Raw genomic sequence first — 25,027 nt, 5'->3', positions numbered from 1 at the left:
ATTCGTCACACATCGTCACAAATGTCTGACCCCCCCCCCCAGGTGCGTGACGTCATTTATGGACGGCCCCTAAAGTGTCGAATGCCTGCTGACAGGAGGTCACGGGGCAGACCCAGGTCCCACGGGTCGACTGAGATGACTTGCTGATGCACCACCTGTGCCCCCTACTGTGCCACCTTGCTGTGCTTTAGCCACCCGGCGCTCAACTCGTTGTTGTGAGCCTCGCTCCCCCCCTCCGTTGTTGTTGGAGGGCGACTGCCTCCAACTGCCCAGTAGCGTCTTCACGAGCCTCCTCCACAGAGGCCGATCTTGACACCGCTGGTACCAATCATCGGCAAGTCCACTCAGCTCCACATCCTCCTGTACCATATCACTCCATTTCTACTCTAGCCCGTGCCGCGCCCGTTTAGCCCCCTCGATCCGGCCGAACAAAAGCTGTTTAGGCATGCGGTGGCTGGGCATGCGAGCTACATGACCCAGCCAACGCAGCCTTGCCTGCTAGAGGAGCTCACCGATGGGACTTTGTCCAGATCTTTCAAGGATATGTGAGCTCCTCACACAATACAGCCTGGTTAATCCCAGGATGGATTGTAGGCAGGCCAGCCTAAATGTTTCTAACCGTCGAAGATGTTTCATTAGCGGGGTCCACGTTTCGTAAATGTAGAGAAGGGAGGGAATAACCGTGGCCGAGAAGACCTGAAGCTTCTTGCGGAGTGGCAGACCAGGTGGCTTCCACACAGCGTTACGCAACCAATGAAAAGATAATGCCGCTCGACTGATTCGGAGTGAGACTGCTTTCAAACCGGAGCCGGTCATGAGCACACGGCCCAGGTATGGAAAACTCTCCACTCTATCCACAACTACCCTATCACCAATTGGGAGTTGTTGGGGGTGGAATGTCCGATGGCACAAAATACCCAGGCAGGTGCTTAGTTTTGTATGGGGTTGATGGTAAGGCCCCACCTCTTAATGGCAAGTTCCAGGTTCAGCAGCAGCACCTCCAACTCCTCCTCTGAGTGAGCAGCAATTACCAGATCATCGGCATACATAACATGGTTGAGCAATAGGGAGCCATCCCTTGACCGCACCTGGGCATCGACCAGCCTCCCATTGTATATGTACCAGATGGAAATTCCTCCAGTACAGCGATTGAAGGCTTCACGCACTACGTGGTCGAAATAGATGTTAAATAGTGTGGGAGCCAGAGGACATCCCTGTCGCACCCCAAAGTGAATAGGGAATGGCTCCGACTCCCGGCCACATAGTTTTACCTGGGCCCGCTTACCAGAGGTGGGACAAAGTCATTGTTATGCAAGTCACAAGTAAGTCTCAAGTCTTTGCTCTCGAGTCCCGAGTCAAGTCGAGTCAAAGATGAGGCAAGTCCAAGTCGAGTCTGAAGTCATCAAAATCATGACTCGAGTCTGACTCGAGTCCAAGTCGCATGACTCGAGTCCACACCTCTGCCGCTTACCATCATGAAGGTCCTTAATGATCGTGAGCAGCTGGTCAGGGACTCCGAAAACACGAAGAACAACCCATAGCCCAGGCATACTGATGGTATCATAGGCCTTGACCAGGTCAATAAAGCAGAGATGTAGGTCTTGTGGGAATTCACTACACTTCTGCTGTAGCAGACAGACAGAAAATATGCATCTGTGCAGGACCGCCCTTTCCTGAAACCGCATTGGGGCTCTTCAAGCCTCTCCTCAGCGTGCCTAGCAAGGCGATGTTGAATAATTATTGCCAGGACCTTTCCCGGCACACTGAGGAGTGAGATGTCCCTGTAGTTGTTACAGTCTCTGTGGTCCCCCTTCTTAAAGAGGGGGACCACCAGGGCATCCTTCCAATCCTGCGGAACCCGTCCAGTGGTCCAGACTGTTGTCATGATGTCATTTAGGGCAGTCTGTGCACAAACGCCACCCTCAGCATTTCGCTCGGGAGATCATCTCTGCCCGGTGCCTTTCCTGGTCTCAGGCTCTGGATTGCCTTCAGTACTTCCTCAACAGATGGCACCTCAGGGGTGACTTCTCCTTCCAATATTTGAGGCACCGCAGCCTCAGTAGGGTCATCCCCACTATGTCCCACGATGTTTTCCAGGCTGAGGGATTTCCCCTCCCCCAGGACCTCAGAAATGCTCAGCAAATCTGGAAACCTGTTTCTGGGGGTCGGAGATTGGATCACCGTTCGATCCCCTAATGATGGTAATAGGTGTGGTGCTGCAGGTTACTTTTTTTATGGAGTTCAAGAGTGATTAGTGATCGCGGGCCATTGAGGCAGACTCCATCTCACCAACTATCCTTGCAGCGCCTCACGGCTCTCCGAACCTCCGAGCGAAGGCTGCGGTAGGCCTCTTCATTCTCTGACGTTGGATGCTGTAGACGATGAGAGTGAGCCTGTCGCTTTTTCTCAGCCAGCTTTAACACCTCCTCTGTCAGCCAGGGTCTCTGGGGAGGTCTGGACCGTGTACCCAAAGCATCCATTGCAGCTGCATGAGCCACAGTCCTAAACCTCGCCCATTTCCCCTCGACATCAGGAGGAGTGGGGGATGATGCCAACCCCAGCCGCAAGTGATGATGAAATTCTCGCTTGCAACTTTCATCAGCTAGCTGAGACCATGCCACTATGGGTATGAATGGGGTCCTGGTGTACACCCACCACCAGAGTGGAAGAATGGCAGGTGCATCTTACAGATGACAAGTCGATGGTGAGTGGGCAAATCAGCTCCACGGTAGGTCCTGGTGTCAAGGACATGGGCCCGCATCCGCTGTTTCGTCACTATGTAGTCCAGCAGATGTTCTTGCTTGGACCCGGCATGCATCCATGATGTTGTGTGGATGCGCCGATGCCGGAACAGCGTGTTGGTAATTACAAGCCCATGGGCTGCACAAAAATCTAGCAGCCTCCTACCGTTGTTATTGAGCTGATCTGGCCCATGCATTCCAATCACTCCAGACCAGGTGCGAGCATCATGACCAACATGGGCATTCAAGTCACCCAACAAGATGACTCTATCCCGAGGGGCCACTTTGGCTAGCACCTGTGACAGGAGGTCATAGAAGGCATCTGACTCATCGGCCTTGCCTGCATCCCTCCACGGATGTTCATCTTCGGTGGGGGCATAAGTAACCACGACCATCACTCCTGGTTGATGGGAAGGTGATCCCAAAGTAGCCTAGGGCTTACAGCTTCCCACACCTCACCGCCACGCTTCCACGCCCCCTTCATTCTTTTGTTCAGAAAAAGAGCCACTCCCTGTTGTTTGGTTGTCTTCTGCCCTGAGTAGAGGACTGTCCACCCCTCATGGTGGCAGGAGCCAGAGCCGGTCCACCGGACCTCTTGAATACTAGAGATATCCAGGCGGTACCGGTCCAGCTCCCGACAGAGGAGTGGCAGCCTCTCCTCCGCAGCGAGCATTCGAACATTCCATGCGGCCACCGATAGTGGCTTTTTGTTATTTTTGGAGGAGCCCCGAGGGGAAGGTTTCAGTCTCCTGGCTCCGCCAAATAGGGTTTGGCCAGGAGACATCATAGACGCCTGTTCCCCGGAGCCTCCGGCACAAGCTTAATAAAAAATTAAATCGTGGGTTGGTGGTAATTAATTGAAGGTGGAGGGGTTATCAGCCCTTCGCACCCATCCAGAGCCTCCATTTGGCCGCTGCGGTGGTTACAAACGCCATGAGGGGAGGGGCCAATCTAAATTGGCCCCTCCCCTCACAGCATTGCCCACAACAGCGTTTCCGTCCGGCACCAACGAGGATGTAGGGGGTTGTTTTTTGCCGGACCACAGACACATACACACAGACACACACACATACATACACACATACACACACAGACATACACACAGACAGACAGACACACAGAGACACAGACAGACACAGAGAGACACAGACACACACACAGAGACACGACAGACATAGACAGACACACAGACACACACAGACAGACACATACACACACACAGACAGACACATACACACACACAGGCACACACACAGACACACACAGAGACACACATACACACAGACACACACAGACAGACACACACACAGAGACACAGACAGACACACACACAGACACACATAGATACACACATACACACAGACACACACAGACAGACACACACACAGAGACACAGACAGACACACACACAGAGACTCAGACAAACACATACACACACAGAGACAGATACATACACACACACAGACAGACACATACACACAGAGACACAGACAGACACACACACAGAGACACAGACACACACACACAGACACAGACAGACACATACACACAGACAGACAAACACGCGCGCGCGCCTAGACGGACGTGAACCCATTTAACCCGTCGCCTGCTGTCGCGTGCCCCACGTCAACTCGTGAACGCTCGGAGCTCCGTTCGCTCCTCGCCGTTCGCGACCAGCCTGAGCCACTGTCGCCGTGAGCGGTTCGACACGGCAACAGACACGTCAGATTAACATTACACTACGATATTGATCACATTCATATAACCGTATTCTCCTGATTATAAGACGCGCTCCGCCCCCCCCCTCCTCCTCTGTGTTTTAAAGGAAAAGGGGGCTTTGGGGTGCGTCTAACTTTCCGGAGTGTATTGTAATCCAGAGAATACGGTAATTCCCAGACCTTTGACTTAAAACTTTCGTGACTGCAGGAATTCATATTCTTGGTTCTTTCGGTAAAGTCACGGAGATAGAAAATGAAAACAAAAATAGAAATAAATTTAAAAATAAATTAAAAATAAAAGCCAAAAAAACCCACGACGTTTCGATAACAACACAAGCGGTCTTCATCAGGCGGAGATGAAGATCACAACACAAGCGGTCTTCATCAGGCGGAGATGAAGACTGCTTGTGTTGCGATCGAAACGTCGTGTTTTTTTTTGCTTTTTATTTTCTATCTCGATGACTTTACCGAAAGAACCGAGAATATGAATCTCAGACCTTTGTGAACCGCTCTGGCTAGATAGACGAAGACCTCCCGATTACCAAATCGGTCATGGAGGTTATTTCACCAAACTTCTTCTCGCAAGCTCGGATATCACCAAAGATGTTTTTGTTTGTTTGTTGAGCAATTGCCTGGACTCGAACTCAGCTTGACCGGGTTCACAGCGTGCTGTGCTCACCACATGTCCGTGTCAAGAGCACGTCGTATTCGTTTCCGTCTCACAACGAAGTGTATCATCACAGTGCCTGTGACAAACTTGCCCGATCTCGTGTGATATCTCGAAAGCTAAGCAGGCGTTGAACCTGCATAGCGATGGAACGGGTGGCCTGGGTGTTACGGGCCCCGCTACGAGGTCACGTTATGGGCAGCTGATGGCGCGTGCATCTAAATCCATTGTTGTACCGTATGTATATGCTCCGCCGGCCGCCTTTCCCCAACTCGACGCATGTGACCAGCGCGGTGAAGTATGGCCATTTAACTGCCACGATCCGCACGCCTGAATCCAGAAAGCGGAATTACGACATGGCTGTATGAGTATGCATGCATACGTACAATACTTAAAATAATGAATATTTCAACGTGGATATAGAAACCACGTAACTTCCTCGTGTGAGTCGAAAACAGCGTGGGCTTTGGACACAAATTAACCCGATGGTGTTTGTGAACTCAGCTGACTTTTAAAGTGTGTGTGGGGTGGGGGTGTTTCTTTTGTCAGATTTCAGACATGATGTGATCATGTGTGGGAGACGCAGTAAAGCACGTGTGACATGGAGAGATGTGTGTGTGGGACCTGGGGTGTTGTGTGTTTGGGACATGGAGAGATGTGTGTGTGTGGGTCAGGGATATGTGTGTGTGTGACATGGGGAGATGTGTCTGGGTATGGGACGTGTGTGTGAAACGTCAAGATATGTGTGTGTGTGTGAGACATGTCGAGTTGTGTGTGTGTGGGACGTGGAGAGATGTGTGTGTGGGACGTGGAGAGATGTGTGTGTGGGGGGTATGGTATGCTTGCTGTGTAATGCGGCCGTTAGCGCGCTGCGCTATGAACCCGGCCGGCCGACCTCGATTCCAGCTCACGTCCAACACCAGTTACGATATATCTGAACCGGTCCTGGGCCTCCCCGAGGTCGACTCAGCCTTAAGTGAGTACCTGGCGCGGTGTCAACATCGCCACTGGGAAGACAAAAGCGGCCGGGCGTGGTGCTGGCCACCCACCCCCTCGTGTGCCACCGTAACGGCCCTCGCCGGCCCTAGCTAACAAGCACTTGCCCCGACAGTCTGTGAAGGCTATAGGGGGCGGGGTCTTTGTCTTTGGAAACCGGAGCACCCGGAGAAAACCCACGTGTGTGTGCGAGAAGGGTGTGGTGGTGGTAACTAAATTCCATGCAGATGGAACAGATGTTGGGGGGGGGGTGTCCACATTTGCTGTACCGCCCCCTCCTGGCGACCCAGGGTATAACGGCGTCACCTCGACGCTATACAGGTGGGGGGGGGGGGGTAATGGAAGTGTTCGTGACATTTGTGTACCACGCGTGAAGCCTTCGCTGTCTACGCAGCGCTCCATCGCAGGTGCCACGTGCATGGCCACCGCTGTGAGCCAGGGGGGGGCACTGACGGAAGACGTCTCGGCAACACGGTGGAGTGGCGTGGCCCCGGGGGCGGGGGAGAGGGAAGAACGGAAGGTATTTAGTTTAAGGTCGAGTCGACCTAGGGGAGACCCAGGCCACGTAGAGGTACGAACCGAGTTGCCACCGGTGTTGAGCGTGACCAGCAATCCAACGTTGGTGTCTTCTAATCGCCACATCCATCAGTTAATTGTGTAGGAATTCGCACACACACACGCACACACACACACACCGACACACACACACGCACACGCACGCACACACGCACACACACACGCACACACACCCACGTGCATAGAGCGCACAAACACGCGTGCGATTTACACGACAACCACCCACGCACACACAATGGCATCCATAACAAACGTGACCGGGTCATCAGGCAAACTTAATTAACGCGTAATTAACCTCGGAGCCGAGCGCGTTAGTTAAGTATACACCATTTAGGTCAATTACCCGCGCCTTGATTCATTATTAAAGGCATCGGTGTGTGTGTGGTGCTCAGTGCCATCTCGTCTGCTCGGTAATACTGATCTAAGTGGCCATGAGACCAGGGTTTATAGCGGTGGGATATTCGATTCTTATAAGTAATCGATGACTGTTTATTCTCATCCACGCTGTGTTCAACCACTGAAGGTGAAAACAGGACACTCACCCACTCGTACACCCACTCACACACCTGCCCACACACTCTCACCTACTCACCACACTGCAGGTCACAACAGCACACTTACCCACTCGAACACCCATCCAATCACTCACCTACTGACTCACCCACTCACCTGCCCACACACGCTCACTACACTGCGGGTCACAACAACACGCCCACCCACTCGTACACCCACCCACTCACTCACCTACTGACTCAACCACTCACACACCTGCACACTCACCCACTCGTACACCCACCCACTCACTCACCTACTTACTCAACCACTCACACACCTGCACACTCACCCACTTGTACACCCACCCACCCACTCACCTACTTACTCAACCATTCACACACCTAGACACTCACACACTCACACACCCATCCACTCGCACACCTCCTGACTCAACCACTCACACACCTAGACACTCACACACCTAGACACTCACACACTCACACACCCACCCACTAACTCACCTACTGACTCAACCACTCACACACCTGCACACTCACCCACTCGTACACCCACCCACTCACTCACCTACTTACTCAACCACTCACACACCTGCAAACTCACCCACTCGTACACCCACCCACTAACTCACCCACTGACTCAACCATTCACACACCTGCACACTCACCCACTCGTACACCCACCCACTCACTCACCTACTTACTCAACCACTCACACACCTGCACACTCACCCACTCGTACACCCACTAACTCACCTACTGACTCAACCATTCACACACCTGCACACCCACCAACTCGTACACCCACCCACTCACTCACCTACTGACTCAACCACTCACACACCTGCACACTCAGCCACTCGTACACCCACTCACTCACTCATCTCCTGACTCAACCACTCACACACCTACACACTCACACACTCGTACACCCACCCACTAACTCACCCACTGACTCAACCACTCACACACCTAGACACTCACACACTCGTACACCCACCCACTAACTCACCTACTTACTCAACCACTCACACACCTAGACACTCACACACTCGTACACCCACCCACTAACTCACCTACTTACTCAACCACTCACACACCTGCACACTCACCCACTCGTACACCCACCCACTCACTCACCTACTGACTCAACCACTCACACACCTGCATACTTACCCACTCGTACACCCACCCACTAACTCACCTACTTACTCAACCACTCACACACCTAGACACTCACCCACTCGTACACCCACCCACTAACTCACCTACTTACTCAACCACTCACACACCTGCACACTCACCCACTCGTACACCCACCCACTAACTCACTCACTGACTCAACCACTCACACACCTGCACACTCACCCACTCACTACACGAGGTTACAACACGTCTCTATCTGCTTCACTTCGGAATTGCCTCCCACAGTTTTTCTTCCCCAGGTTCGTCTAATCTTGCTCATATAAAAAAAAAACTTGTTTAAACTTATCGACAGTATGATCATTTTGAAAGTGCTGTTTGTTACTGGCCGCTTCACCATTATCGCGCTGTGCGCTGACCAAATACCGATAACAAAGATCCCCCGTATAGCTTTAGTAGATGTTTGGGGCAAGTGCTGTCACCTATGAAGGCCGGCACAGCACACGAGTGAGGTGGGTGGCCAGCACCACGCCCGGCCGCCTTTGTCTTCCCAGTGGCGATGTCTTTACACGCCGCACCAGGTACTCATTCGAGGCCGAGTCGACCTAGGGGAGGCCCAGGAGCGATTCAGATAATCGTCACCGGCGTTGTCCGTGAGCGGGAATCGAAGTCGGGAAAGCCGGGTTCGTAGCGCAGAGGAGCGCTAACCGCTCCACCACCGCTCCCCCACGTGTGTGCGTGTGGGTATAGGTGCTCGCTAACAGCACTTGCCTTTACAGTCTGTTAAGGCTATAGGGGGGATCTTTGTCTTTGTGGCGTGTGGGTAGACACACACACAAAGATCCCCCCCCTATCGCCTGAGCAGAATCTCGTCGATGCAAGTGTTGTTAGCGAGCACCAATTAAGGCCGGCACGGCACACGAGGGGGGTGGGTGGGTGAGTGAGCAGCACCTTCCCCGACCGACAACAACAAGCGCCATTCGTCACTAAGCGCCGATGACGTCACCACGTCGCTTGTGCCAGGCCACGTGCGCACGTTGAGGCCACGTGAAGTGTCGAACGCACGCCGGCAGGTCACGGGGCAGACCCAGCGGGTGCCACGCATAAGGGTGGACTGACTGAGATGAGTGGCCCATGCGCCACCTGTGCCCCCCTGACTGTGCCGACCGACACGCACAGAGACACAGATGCACGCGGGCCACCCTCCGCGCACGATCGTAAAGAGAGGGGGTCCCTCCCACTAAACATTCGCTGGCAATTCGCCAGCAAATGTTCGGAGCAAGGCTGCCTGTTGGCGAGGCACCCACTGTACGGCCCGAAGTTTACGAGCGACGCTTCGGCTTTGTGGCGAGGCCCAAAGCGGCTGAAATGACGCGCTCCCAGAAAGCCCGTGCCGGCTGATGTGATGTTGTTCACAGCAACGACAAATGTTGGAGCGACGGATGTTGAGGAGGAGGAGGAGGGGGGGAGCATCGGAAAGCTCGTTCATACATCCTGTCGACGAGCGCGCTGCGTCGCTTCTAGATGCACCAAGTCTCGGCACCCCCCCCCCCCCGTTGCTTGGCAAGGTTCTCCTACGGGGGAACGAATTTCAATTCAACGAAGAACCTCGGAGAAAACCAAGCCGCGACAAAGGCGACACATCTAATGCAGTGACGTTTTGTTGCTGTTGTTGTTACTGGATGCAGAACAATACCCACGTGTCCACACGGCAGAGTCCACCACCACCACCCACCCCCCCCCGTCTTTGTCAAGAGGCAAATGATAACACTGTAAAAAAAAAATCCTGGGTAGTAAGTGTTATTTCCTAATTACTGATGCATCAAAAGTACAGGAAATGGCTATTATTCCCCACAAACTTTGCTTTTGTGACCAGGACAGTGATATTTAGAAATTTACCTATTTTCCAGAACATTCCAGATAGATTCAGTGCTGAGTGAATTTGTAGTAACTTCTAGAACATTCTAGAACTTTCCACTAATATAAATAGTCGTATAAATACAGGGGCCTTAAGCCCACCAGTTCAGTTTAGTTCCAGCCGCCAAATTGGATACATATCTGAATTTTTCTGAGAGATGGCATGAAGAGGCTGCACGCATCTGGCAGACACATTTTGCTATGTCTGCTGCCAATTTATCAAGACGAGAGCGAAAAAGTACTCTGTGGAAGCATCTGCTAAGATGTGTGAGGCCTACAAGGCATATTTCGGCATGCCTGTCGGGGATCAATTGAAAAAAATATATATGAAAAATGTTTCGAGAATCTCTCACACATTAGTCATGGGTGAAATAAATGTATTTTTGTAGGATAGTGCAGAGGGGAAAAGAGAGCCATGAAGTTTGCCATCCCAAGAATTTGGCGGGATCCCACTGACCACTCAAGCAACTGCTACTTCTGCATGGTGGACCCTTCCAAACGTAGGACTGGCAAGAATGCTCCTGCTATCACGTATCCAGACCTTCCTTCATCGCCCCAGTGCCACACTGCCATGAGCTCCCCGTACCCACTCCTCCGGAGAGAGCAGCCATCTTTAGGAGAGAGCAACAAGTCAGAGCGAGGAAGACGTAGATCCAGATGACAATTTCAGAGGTGGAGCTGAGGAGAGAAACCCGTACTACCCCAACCAAAAATACCTCAACGACTTGATCAGAGATCTTGGTCTTACCAAGTCCAATGCCGAGCTTTTGACGTCTAGGCTCAAGCAGAGGAACTTGTTAGATGAAAGACCAGAGGAAGCGTCACCAACCTTTTTGCAGCTTCTTCACCCGTCAAGATGGGCTCTGCTTCTGCCACAATATGACCAGTCTGTTCGAGACAATCGGAATCGCCTGTAACCAGCATGAGTGGCACCTCTTCATTGACAGCTCATCCAGAAGCCTCAAAGCCGTGCTGCTCCATAATGGTAACAAGTACCCGTCTCTTCCCCTGGCTCATTCGGTGCACCTCAAAGAGGATTACAACAGCATCCAGACCTTGCTTGACGCCTTGAAGTATGATGAGTCCGGCTGGGAGGTCATCGGAGACTTAAAAATGGTGGCATTCCTGATGGGTCTCCAAGGTGGTTTTACCAAGTTTCCCTGCTATCTTTGCCTATGGGACAGCAGGGACACCAAGGCGCACTACCACAGGCGGGACTGGCCACAGCGGACCGAGTTCTCTGTGGGGAGGAACAACGTCAAGTGGGAGCTACTGGTGGACCCCCCGGAAAGTGCTGATGCCACCACTGCACATCAAATTGGGCCTTATGAAACAATTTATCAGAGATGTAGATAAGGAGTCGGTAGCCTTCAAGTACCTTCAAGACTTCTTCCCTAAGCTGTCTGAGGCAAAGGTCAAAGACGGTGTCTTCGTCGGACCACAGATAAAGAAGATCCTGGAGTGCAATGAATTCCCCAAGAAGCTCACTAGTCAGGAGAAAGTGGCTTGGAACAGCTTTGTCGCAGTGGTTCGTGGCTTTCTGGGCAATCACAAGGTCGAAAACTATGTGGAGCTGGTTGAGACTCGGCACAATGGGCTGTAGGATGTCCTTCAAAGTCCATATCCTTGATGCTCATCTTGATAAATTCAAGAACATGGGAGCGTACTCGGAGGAGCAAGGCGAGCACTTCCACCAGGATATACTGGACTTTGAACGCCGCTACCAAGTACAGTATAACGAGAACATGATGGGAGACTACATTTGGGGGCTGATTCGTGAAAGTGATTTACAGTATAATCGTAAATCTCGAAAAACTGCTCACTTCAAGATCTTTTGTAGTCAGTTTTTGTATTACTTAAGTATAAATACATTTCGATTTAAAGCTTTCGTGACTGCAGGGATTCATCTTCTTGGTTCTTTCGGTAAAGTCACGTAGAATGGAAATAATAAAATAATGAAAATAAAACAACATATGAATCAAAATTAACATGTATTTTATTTTATAAATACATGTTAATTTTGATTCATATGTTGTTGTTTTCTTACTTTATTTGAACGAAAAGACACAAATTTAACCGTTTTCTCATTGAAAATAAGTACATTTCAAAATATCACTGTCCTGGTCACAAAAGCAAAGTTTGTGTGGAATAATAGCCATTTTCTATACTTTTTAGGCATAAGCAATTACGACATAACACCTACTACCCAGGAACAAAAATTGTGTTACACAGTGTAATCATTATTACGATTATACCCCGCTATCGCTGTTCCTCACCACCGCAAACATAACTATTATTATCCGTACATAATTACCCCCGTTAATTATTGGCGCCTGGCCTCTCTGTGGGGCAAATGGGGGGCCACGCGTTTTCTCTTCACACTCGAGGAGCGGGGGGGGGGCTCCCACACACACACAATGCCTTCCACTGGCCAGATTTCTCGGTTTATCAGCCAGGCACGAGGCCCACGGACGGTGGCCCGGTTTTCTCTCCGTCTCTCTGTCTCTCTGTCTGTCTGTCCTCTCGCTCTGGGAGAACAACTCCCCCTCAAATCTCTCTAACCCCCTCTCTGCCTTCTCTTATACACCCCCTCTAGAGCCCCCCCCCATCCAGCCATCGTTCACCTCTTTTTCGCCTCTATCCCCATCCTCTCGCGTATTCTCTCTCTCCCCTCTCTCCTCCTCCGCCTCCAATTCCCCACTCTCTCCGCCTCTCTACCACATCACCTTCTCCTGCCTCTCTCTCTCTGTCCCCTCTCTCTGGCCCCTCTCTCCCACCCTCTCCTCTATCTCTAATCTCTCTCCCCCTCATCTCCCCTCGTTCTCTCGCTTCGCTCTCCCACCCCCCTCCTCTCTCGCTCACCGCTTCTCCCCCCCCCCAGCTGCCCTCTGCCGACCTCGGCGCCACCACCCCCACCCTGGCCCCCGCCCTCTCCCTCCACCCCCAGCCTCACCACGTCCACACCCGCCTACCGCTTCTGGACTCACCAAACCTCACCCCTCCCCCTCTCCTCACTGCTCTCGATCCTTCCCCCTGTCCTCACCCCTCCCCCTGTCCTCACCCCTCCCCCTGTCCTCACCCCTCCCCCTGTCCTCACCACCATCACCACTCCCCCTGTCCTCGCCCCCACCCTTCTACCCATTCTGACCTTACCCCCCCACCACCCTCCTCGGCATCACAACCCCCACCCCTCCCACCCATCGACCCCCTCTACCCCACCCCCATTCCCCCTCCCCCCATAGCCTCACCACCCCACTACCCCCCATAGTCTCACCACCCCCACTACCCCCATAGCCTCACCACCCCCACAACCCCCCCCCCCCTATAGCCTCACCACCCCCACTACCCCCATAGCCTCACCACCCCACTACCCTCATAGCCTCACCACCCCACTACCCTCATAGCCTCACCACCCCCACTACCCCCCCCCCCCCATAGCCTCACCACCCCCACTACCCCCATAGCCTCACCACCCCACTACCCTCATAGCCTCACCACCCCACTACCCTCATAGCCTCACCACCCCCACTACCCTCATAGCCTCACCACCCCACTACCCTCATAGCCTCACCACCCCACTACCCTCATAGCCTCACCACCCCCACTACCCCCCCCCCATAGCCTCACCACCCCCACTACCCCCATAGCCTCACCACCCCACTACCCTCATAGCCTCACCACCCCACTACCCTCATAGCCTCACCACCCCCACTACCCCCCCCCCCCCATAGCCTCACCACCCCCACTACCCCCATAGCCTCACCACCCCCACTACCCTCATAGCCTCACCACCCAACTACCCTCATAGCCTCACCACCCCCACTATCCCCCATAGCCTCACCACCCCACTACCCCCCATAGCCTCACCACCCCCACTACCCCCATAGCCTCACCACCCCACTACCCTCATAGCCTCACCACCCCCACTACCCTCATAGCCTCACCACCCCACTACCCTCATAGCCTCACCACCCCCCACTACCCCCCATAGCCTCACCACCCCCACTACCCCCCATAGCCTCACCACCCCACTACCCCCCATAGCCTCACCACCCCCACTACCCCCATAGCCTCACCACCCCACTACCCTCATAGCCTCACCACCCCACTACCCCCCATAGCCTCACCACACCCACTACCCTCATAGCCTCACCACCCCACTACCCTCATAGCCTCACCACCCCACTACCCCCCATAGCCTCACCACCCCCACTACCCCCATGGCCTCACCACCCCACTACCCTCATAGCCTCACCACCCTCATAGCCTCACCACCCCACTACCCTCATAGCCTCACCACCCCCCACTACCCCCCATAGCCTCACCACCCCCACTACCCCCCCCCCATAGCCTCATCACCCCACTACCCTCATAGCCTCACCACCCCACTACCCTCATAGCCTCACCACCCCCACTACCCCCCATAGCCTCACCACCCCCACTACCCTCATAGCCTCACCACCCCCACTACCCCCATAGCCTCACCACCCCCACTACCCTCATAGCATCACCACCCCCACTACCCCCATAGCCTCACCACCCCCACTACCCTCATAGCCTCACCACCCCACTACCCTCATAGCCTCACCACCCCACTACCCCCCATAGCCTCACCACCCCCACTACACCCCATAGCCTCACCACCCCCACTACCCTCATAGCCTCACAACCCCACTACCCTCATAGCCTCACCACCCCCACTACCCCCCATAGCCTCACCACCCCCACTACCCTCATAGCCTCACCACCCCCACTACCCCCCATAGCCTCACCACCCCCACTACCCCCATAGCCTCACCACCCCCACTACCCCCATAGCCTCACCACCCCCACTACCCTCATAGCCTCACCACCCCACTACCCTCATAGCCTCACCACCCCACTACCCCCATAGCCTCACCACCCCCACTACCCCCATAGCCTCACCACCCCCACTACCCCCCATAGCCTCACCACCCCCACTACCCCCATAGCCTCACCACCCCACTACCCTCATAGCCTCACCACCCCCACTACCCCCATAGCCTCACCACCCCCACTACCCCCCATAGCCTCACCACCCCCACTACCCTCATAGCCTCACCACCCCACTACCCCCCATAGCCTCACCACCCCCACTACCCTCATAGCCTCACCACCCCACTACCCCCATAGCCTCACCACCCCCACTACCCTCATAGCCTCACCATCCCCACTACCCCCATAGCCTCACCACCCCACTACCCCCATAGCCTCACCACCCCCACTACCCCCCATAGCCTCACCACCCCCACTACCCCCATAGCCTCACCACCCCACTACCCTCATAGTCTCACCACCCCCACTACCCTCATAGCCTCACCACCCCCACTACCCTCATAGCCTCACCACCCCACTACCCCCATAGCCTCACCACCCCCACTACCCTCATAGCCTCACCACCCCCACTACCCTCATAGCCTCACCACCCCACTACCCCCATAGCCTCACCACCCCCACTACCCCCCATAGCCTCACCACCCCCACTACCTCCATAGCCTCACCACCCCACTACCCTCATAGCCTCACCACCCCACTACCCCCCATAGCCTCACCACCCCCACTACCCCCATAGCCTCACCACCCCCACTACCCCCATAGCCTCACCACCCCCACTACCCCCATAGCCTCACCACCCCACTACCCTCATAGCCTCACCACCCCCCACTACCCTCATAGCCTCACCACCCCACTACCCTCATAGCCTCACCACCCCCACTACCCCCCATAGCCTCACCACCCCCACTACCCCCCATAGCCTCACCACCCCACTACCCCCCATAGCCTCACCACCCCCACTACCCCCATAGCCTCACCACCCCACTACCCTCATAGCCTCACCACCCCACTACCCCCCATAGCCTCACCACACCCACTACCCTCATAGCCTCACCACCCCACTACCCTCATAGCCTCACCACCCCACTACCCCCCATAGCCTCACCACCCCCACTACCCCCATGGCCTCACCACCCCACTACCCTCATAGCCTCACCACCCTCATAGCCTCACCACCCCACTACCCTCATAGCCTCACCACCCCCACTACCCCCCATAGCCTCACCACCCCCACTACCCCCCCCCCATAGCCTCATCACCCCACTACCCTCATAGCCTCACCACCCCACTACCCTCATAGCCTCACCACCCCCACTACCCCCCATAGCCTCACCACCCCCACTACCCTCATAGCCTCACCACCCCCACTACCCCCATAGCCTCACCACCCCCACTACCCTCATAGCATCACCACCCCCACTACCCCCATAGCCTCACCACCCCCACTACCCTCATAGCCTCACCACCCCACTACCCTCATAGCCTCACCACCCCACTACCCCCCATAGCCTCACCACCCCCACTACACCCCATAGCCTCACCACCCCCACTACCCTCATAGCCTCACAACCCCACTACCCTCATAGCCTCACCACCCCCACTACCCCCCATAGCCTCACCACCCCCACTACCCTCATAGCCTCACCACCCCCACTACCCCCCATAGCCTCACCACCCCCACTACCCCCATAGCCTCACCACCCCCACTACCCCCATAGCCTCACCACCCCCACTACCCTCATAGCCTCACCACCCCACTACCCTCATAGCCTCACCACCCCACTACCCCCATAGCCTCACCACCCCCACTACCCCCATAGCCTCACCACCCCCACTACCCCCCATAGCCTCACCACCCCCACTACCCCCATAGCCTCACCACCCCACTACCCTCATAGCCTCACCACCCCCACTACCCCCATAGCCTCACCACCCCCACTACCCCCCATAGCCTCACCACCCCCACTACCCTCATAGCCTCACCACCCCACTACCCCCCATAGCCTCACCACCCCCACTACCCTCATAGCCTCACCACCCCACTACCCCCATAGCCTCACCACCCCCACTACCCTCATAGCCTCACCATCCCCACTACCCCCATAGCCTCACCACCCCACTACCCCCATAGCCTCACCACCCCCACTACCCCCCATAGCCTCACCACCCCCACTACCCCCATAGCCTCACCACCCCACTACCCTCATAGTCTCACCACCCCCACTACCCTCATAGCCTCACCACCCCCACTACCCTCATAGCCTCACCACCCCACTACCCCCATAGCCTCACCACCCCCACTACCCTCATAGCCTCACCACCCCCACTACCCTCATAGCCTCACCACCCCACTACCCCCATAGCCTCACCACCCCCACTACCCCCCATAGCCTCACCACCCCCACTACCTCCATAGCCTCACCACCCCACTACCCTCATAGCCTCACCACCCCACTACCCCCCATAGCCTCACCACCCCCACTACCCCCATAGCCTCACCACCCCCACTACCCCCATAGCCTCACCACCCCACTACCCTCATAGCCTCACCACCCCCACTACCCCCCATAGCCTCACCACCTCCACTACCCTCATAGCCTCACCACCCCCACTACCCTCATAGCCTCACCACCCCCACTACCCCCCATAGCCTCACCACCCCACTACCCTCATAGCCTCACCACCCCCACTACCCCCCATAGCCTCACCACCCCCACTACCCTCATAGCCTCACCACCCCACTACCCTCATAGCCTCACCACCCCACTACCCTCATAGCCTCACCACCCCCACAACCCTCATAGCCTCACCACCCCCACTACCCTCATAGCCTCACCACCCCACTACCCCCCATAGCCTCACCACCCCACTACCCTCATAGCCTCACCACCCCCACTACCCCCCATAGCCTCACCACCCCCACTACCCCCCATAGCCTCACCACCCCACTACCCTCATAGCCTCACCACCCCCACTACCCACATAGCCTCACCACCCCCACTACCCCCATAGCCTCACCACCCCCACTACCCCCATAGCCTCACCACCCCACTACCCTCATAGCCTCACCACCCCCACTACCCCCATAGCCTCACCACCCCACTACCCCCATAGCCTCACCACCCCCACTACCCCCATAGCCTCACCACCCCCACTACCCACATAGCCTCACCACCCCACTACCCCCCATAGCCTCACCACCCCCACTACCCCCATAGCCTCACCACCCCCACTACCCCCATAGCCTCACCACCCCCACTACCCCCATAGCCTCACCACTCCCACTACCCACATAGCCTCACCACCCCACTACCCCCATAGCCTCACCACCCCCACTACCCACATAGCCTCACCACCCCCACTACCCCCATAGCCTCACCACCCCCACTACCCACATAGCCTCACCACCCCACTACCCCCCATAGCCTCACCACCCCCACTACCCCCATAGCCTCACCACCCCCACTACCCCCATAGCCTCATCACCCCCACTACCCACATAGCCTCACCACCCCACTACCCTCATAGCCTCACCACCCCCACTACCCCCTATAGCCTCACCACCCCCACTACCCACATAGCCTCACCACCCCACTACCCTCATAGCCTCACCACCCCCACTACCCCCCATAGCCTCACCACCCCCACTACCCTCATAGCCTCACCACCCCACTACCCCCAATAGCCTCACCACCCCCACTACCCCCATAGCCTCACCACCCCACTACCCCCATAGCCTCATCACCCCCACTACCCCTCATAGCCTCACCACCCCACTACCCCCATACCCTCACCACCCCCCCTACCCCCCATAGCATCACCACCCCCACTACCCCCATAGCCTCACCACCCCCCCTACCCCCCATAGCCTCACCACCCACTACCCCCATAGCCTCACCACCCCCATAGCCTCACCACCCCACTACCCCCATAGCCTCACCACCCCCATAGCCTCACCACCCCACTACCCCCATAGCCTCACCACCCCCCCTACCCCCCATAGCCTCACCGCCCCCACTACCCCCATACCCTCACCACCCCCCCTACCCCCCATAGCCTCACCACCCCCACTACCCCCATAGCCTCACCACCCCCACTACCCCCCATAGCCTCACCACCCCCCACCACCCCCATAGCCTCACCACCCCCACTACCCCCCATAGCCTCACCACCCCCACTACCCCCATAGCCTCACCACCCCCACTCCCCTCATAGCCTCACCACCCCCACTACCCCCCATACCCTCACCACCCCCACTACCCCCCATAGCCTCACCACCCCTCCCCCGTCCGGTTGACACTTGAGCCGCAGCAGAGGGCTGGGTGTGGTCCCCCTGACCCCTCCCCCTCATCCTCACCATCCCCCCCTTTCTGTATTTGTAACTGGGCAGAAACGATGGCAGAGGGAGGCCATCAGACGTGCCAAGATGAATCGATTATAATTAGATAAGGACACAACACCAATAAAAGCTAAATCGAATCGAACCGAGGTGCTTTGCCCCCCCCCCCCCTTAGGAGGTTCGCCGTGCAGTGCGCTAACCACTGGCGCCACCGCTCCTCCCACTGTGGACCCATTCGTCACGAACGTCATCAGCAGCAGCCTTGATCCATCCACTGCTGGATGAAGGCATCTCCATCCCCGTTGTCCTCCCCCTCCACCTCCCGCACCTCCGATGGAGCACGGTGCGTAAGATGTTCAACATCCAATGCACCCTACGATCCCACGTTGCGACGGATCCGTCCGGCGCGTGCACTGGAGCGCACCCTCGTTGCGCAGTCACCAGGGGGCCCCGTGCCCCCCCCCCCCACCCTTTGACGGCCCCGTCGAACTGTCTCGAGGCGGAGCGAAACTGATGTCCTGGCGTCGATTGCAAACCACCGCAGAGCAACCGACACAGCGGCGCGAGGGGATGGTCGAGACAGATTCACTGCTGCTCGGAACGACGCCGTTGCAGCCAATTTGGAATCCTGACCCTTGTCCCTCGACCCAGGGGATTTGAACCGCTGTGTAACCACGGACCCACCCGTCGACCGATCCTCAACAATATTTCACGGACCACAATGCACCAGTGACGCTCATAAAGAATACGATAAAAGCGTTGCTCGGTCCTCGTTATTTGCAGCGGTGACCACGGTTTTTAAATCACTGCCCCAACTCAAAGCCTGTCCTGCAGTGTCCTCTTCACCATATTTAGCACTGGCACAACCATTAACACACCCAATACCCACACTCCCAAGAGCAATTTTGATTGGTCGGAAGAGCGTTTCGTATGTATGGTGAACTTCTTTAGCACCGTACGTAGCCAACCGTGCTAAATGGAATTTCAACACTATGTGAAACATTTCGATTTAAAGCTTTCGTGACTGCAGGGATTCATCTTCTTGGTTCTTTCGGTAAAGTCACGTAGAAGGGAAATAATAATATAATAATAAAACATAATAAAATAAAATTCTTACGACGTTTCGGCCACAACGCAAGCAGCCGTCCTCAGGTGAAGAACAGGACTGTCGGAAAGACAGCGTCCGAATGAACACCACCAAGCTTGGCAGCGTATATTTAAGCTGGGTTAGAGTTAACTCTTAGCTACTCGTCGGCGAGCATATAGAATTTGTATCTAGCTGTGGTTACGAATAAATAAAATCGCTGGAACAAACAAGTGTACACGCACGCGCTGGTTATATCAGCTGCTCCTCACTCGTCGCGGGCCACTGACTCAAATGTCCCACGTGATCGCAAACAATTTGGCAGGTAAACCGGTCACTTTCAGTCAATTAAAAAAGAACACGTGACAAACTCCAAGTCCTAATTCACATTCTACGCAGGCAAACAATAATTATGGCTTTTTAAAGACGAAATTTACGCGTGTTTTTAATTTTCTGTGTTGTCGTTTTATCCAGGCCCCCCTACCCCCCCCCCGTATGATCAAGAGTTGACGATACAGCTGACAATTGGTCAACCCATACGGACCCCTCTATAATAATAATCATGCCAGCAATCGGTAGCAGCCTTCTGTCGGATACACTTCGCAGAAAGCAGAGTCACGTGGTGCACTGGTGATGAGGATATCGTACTAATCGTACGATGTAAATGTTCAGCGCCACAGGCACAAAGAAATGCGGAATTTTAGGCTGGACCTGCACTGCGGTTGTGAGCGGGAATCTCAGTGAAAACAATCGACGTCCATGCCGTAATTTTTCGCGGCCCAAATTTAGAAAGATGTCTTTTATTTATGTATATGCTTATAAGTGTATAAACTTAGCAGGACCGAGTTCGTGCCAAATATCAGCATTCTAAGCCTTCTATAACATCACTGGAATCCACATCGGCCGCTCAGGCATAATTGTCTATTTATGAAGTAGATGCTTGCCTTGTGGGGTGCCGCGGTGGCTAGGAGATGTTAACTACCTCGCCTGGTATACAGGAGGTCGTGGGGTCGATCTCGACCCTAACGCATTTATATTTTCAGTTTGCGTGTCTTTCTTCCCGTGGTCGCGCGGATTTTTCTCCGGGTCCTCCCGTTTCCCCCCCCCCTCCACATTTAGAATCAAAAATGCGTTTCGAGTATTTGGCTGCTATGCATTGCCACGTGATGAACCGCTTTGTTGAGCTACATCATTTGTGGCCAGCTCAGCTTCTGAAAAAGAGCTACAGTACAGAGCCCGGTAATTAGCATCTCGCCACCGTGGCGCCACGCTCGTATCAAGAACTCACCCACGTGTAACACACATATGGTAAGTTCCACCATTTAGTCTTGAGCAGACTGTTGGGGAAAGTGCTGTTAGCGAGCACCTATTGAAGGTCGACATGGCACAGGAGGGGGTGGGTGGCCAGAACCACGCCCGACCGCCTTTGTCTCTCCAGTGGCGATTTTTTGTTGTTTCAATATAAACACACACACACAGAGAAACATATCACGCTTATAAATGCAGTGCTTAAAATTCTGCCCGATCTGAATTTTTTGTGCTGCGCCAATTTTCTGTTGCCTTGACCGAGCAAAAGTGACCAAGCGAACATTCTCGCCCGCACTGTCCGGTCCGGATGGATTGGCCGTCATTCAGGGGCAGTGAGCCAGGATACAGTGCGACCTTGTAGTCCAGCAGTGAGAGAGAGAGAGGAGGGAGAGGAGGAGGAGGGAAGGAGGGAGGCAGGGGCGGGCGGGCGGGTGTGGTGGGGTAAGAGAGCTTTGGCCAGAGGCCAGTGATGGGTGCAGTAGCTGGGTGGAGGGGAGTGTGTTGGGCGTCCCTGTTGGCACGTTATCATTCAACCTCCACCATCCCCCCCCCCGACCGCCTCACTCATAACGATTCAGTGGATTGTCACTGGTGGCCCCAGCAGCGGTAGCCGCGGTTCGCCCGCTCGTTGCGGAGGTTTCGCGGTTCGAACCGCGGCGGCCGCCCTGGTTAGCACAGCGTTTGCATTCTGCAATAAAAGAAAAAAATACAATTGAACGTTTAGAGTAGTTGTCTGCGATAAATTTCCACGTGATACGCCGCGACGTTCAGCTATCATTTGTGGCCAAGTCGCTTCTTAAAAAAGAGCTATCAGGCTCAGTGGGCTTTACATGCTAAAATAATCGTTTAGTTTACAATATTTACGTATGACGTCAGCTTACAGGTCGCCCTGACGTCATTCGAAACGAGTGGGTCGCTTTTTTGCGTCGGAATCACGGTCCATATTTGGCCAGATTCGAAGAATTACCCCGAAAATGCTCAACTGGGTTTACACATAGCAGCAATCATCGCCGCTTGCTGGAAGACCAATAGTAGCATTGCGGAGCCACATTTTGCCACACAGTGACAGCTGCCACTGGGGGTGCCCTCTCAAATGTGCTGGGGCGACATGTAAAGCGCTATCACGTGTCTCGGCTTATACGAGGGCGCGCTATCATAAACACATCATTATTACGGAGGATGTAGATTCAAATAATATTTTTTTGCGTGTCGTTTTTAATATAAAATAGGGTGGCTAATATAATGAATTAAATGTGGTAATGGTGGGAACTATTACCGCTAAAGTTACAGAAGTCCATCATCAAAATCATCATCATCATCATCACAGCTTCACTCTCATCGTGCATCTCCGTCTCTTGGTTAGCAATTCAATCGCCTGCACGTCTCTCTCCATCATCTCACGTCCACGTTCGAGCCATCTCTGCCTCCTGGCTGGTGAGTGAGTTGACAGTGAATCCAAGCGGCGTGTGCCAAAGGAGTTGGGGAGGGAAAAACGGAGAGGCCGCAACATCAACAACAACAAAACTCAGCAGGTAAAGGCACAACGAGCAGCAGCAGGAGCATTGGGGGGAGAGGAGGGGATATTTTAACGCTCCTGTAAGTGTTGTGGATTCAGGAGACGCCGGAGACGGTTCTTGGAGGCAACACTGCTTACACTGGTAGGAACCACCTGGTTCCACCAGCCCACAGGGGATTATTGTGTCCGTCGTGCATCCAAAAATGGGAGGGGTGGGGCTGGGTGGAGAGGGGAGGGTGGGGAGGGGCTGTGTGGGGAGGGAGGGGCTGGGTGGGGAGGGTAGGGTGGGGAGGGGCTGGGTAGGGAGGGGCTGGTCACCCCGTGGTGCCCTTATAAAACTCAACGTTTAACCTACTCACGCCGGCTTGTACCCGCCCTCACAGTCGGCCATATTTGTGGAATACACCACGCCGCCGTTGACCCTGGCCATTGACCGAGCAACCCAACGTTCCTACCAGCTCCCTCGGCAGGAATGTGTTTAAACCACCTCGCTCGGCAGTACAGTCCCAGATCACTCAGGGTTACTGTCCTCCTACACCACTGTCTGGGGAGGTACTGCCTCAAGGCTAACGTGCCCTAACACAGGACGACACTCAGGCTCCTCCGGCTACGGGTGCTAGGGGGAGGCTATTCTAACTCGCCCGAGCCAGGGTGCGGGTTCTGACCACTGACCCACTGGACCTGGCCCTTACAAGGACGTCGGGCCGGGGGTTCCCAGGGTCTCACCACTGAGTCCCGGCCCTGATAAGCACAGCGGGGCTAGGGGTCTCAGGGCCCTATCTCGCTGGTCTTCAGCTTCGGCCTTCAACTGGGTCCCGCACGGCTGGGGAGGTGCCCTTTTATGCCCCTTGCCCATCGAGGGGTGGGGTTGCGTGGGATCCTAGATCCCCCGCAGCCCCCCCCCCCGTTGGTAGCGCCGAGGGGCTTAGCTGTCTGGGATCCTGAGCCCCCAGCAGCCCCTCCCCTCTTGGGCTGGTACTGCAGCCCCTCCCCTGGCGGTACGAGGTCCCGCCTGTAGATGGGCCCCGTCCACCACTGCCGGTAAGTGCGGCCCATCTACGGCACTACACAGCCATAGGTCGCGGTTTGCCTGATCCAGTCCCGTTGGTTTCAGAATGAGTGCCCCTTTGTCCGAATAACAGGTCCCTGCGGGGTGGGCTGGTAGGAACGAATAACCAAATAATATAAACATCATGTATTATTACACTTGTTTAGCCAGGAAAGCCTCACTGAGTCTAAAGGTTTTTGTAGGGTCCTGCCAAGTGTTTGCAGTAGGGGGCGATGTTGCTACACGGACGGACGGACGATATAATCTATTGTAGGCTGGTTCACTTCGTTCCTACCAGTATAATCTAGCCTAGTGCTCGACTCACTATGGGCGGGGCTACTATGGCAATGGGCGGGGCTATCTGAGCAGCGGGCGGGGCCTCGGGAGTAGTGGGCGGGCTCAACGTCAGAGCGGAGCGAGGCCATTCGCTGCGAGTGGAGAGTATAGTGTAGAGCAGATTGTATAATAATAAACTACTACCCCTATCCCCTCCCTTTGATGCTGCTAATCCTGCATAATGCACGGGCATAATATGACTTTGAAACCCCCCGCCCATCTCCTACGCATTTCACAAGTAGTACTAATCACATACCTGCATTTCCCAT

Source organism: Lampetra fluviatilis, chromosome 30 (assembly GCF_964198595.1).
Source record: "Lampetra fluviatilis chromosome 30, kcLamFluv1.1, whole genome shotgun sequence".
In the NCBI taxonomy this organism is placed as follows: domain Eukaryota; kingdom Metazoa; phylum Chordata; class Hyperoartia; order Petromyzontiformes; family Petromyzontidae; genus Lampetra; species Lampetra fluviatilis.
This window is presented reverse-complemented; position numbering follows the sequence as displayed.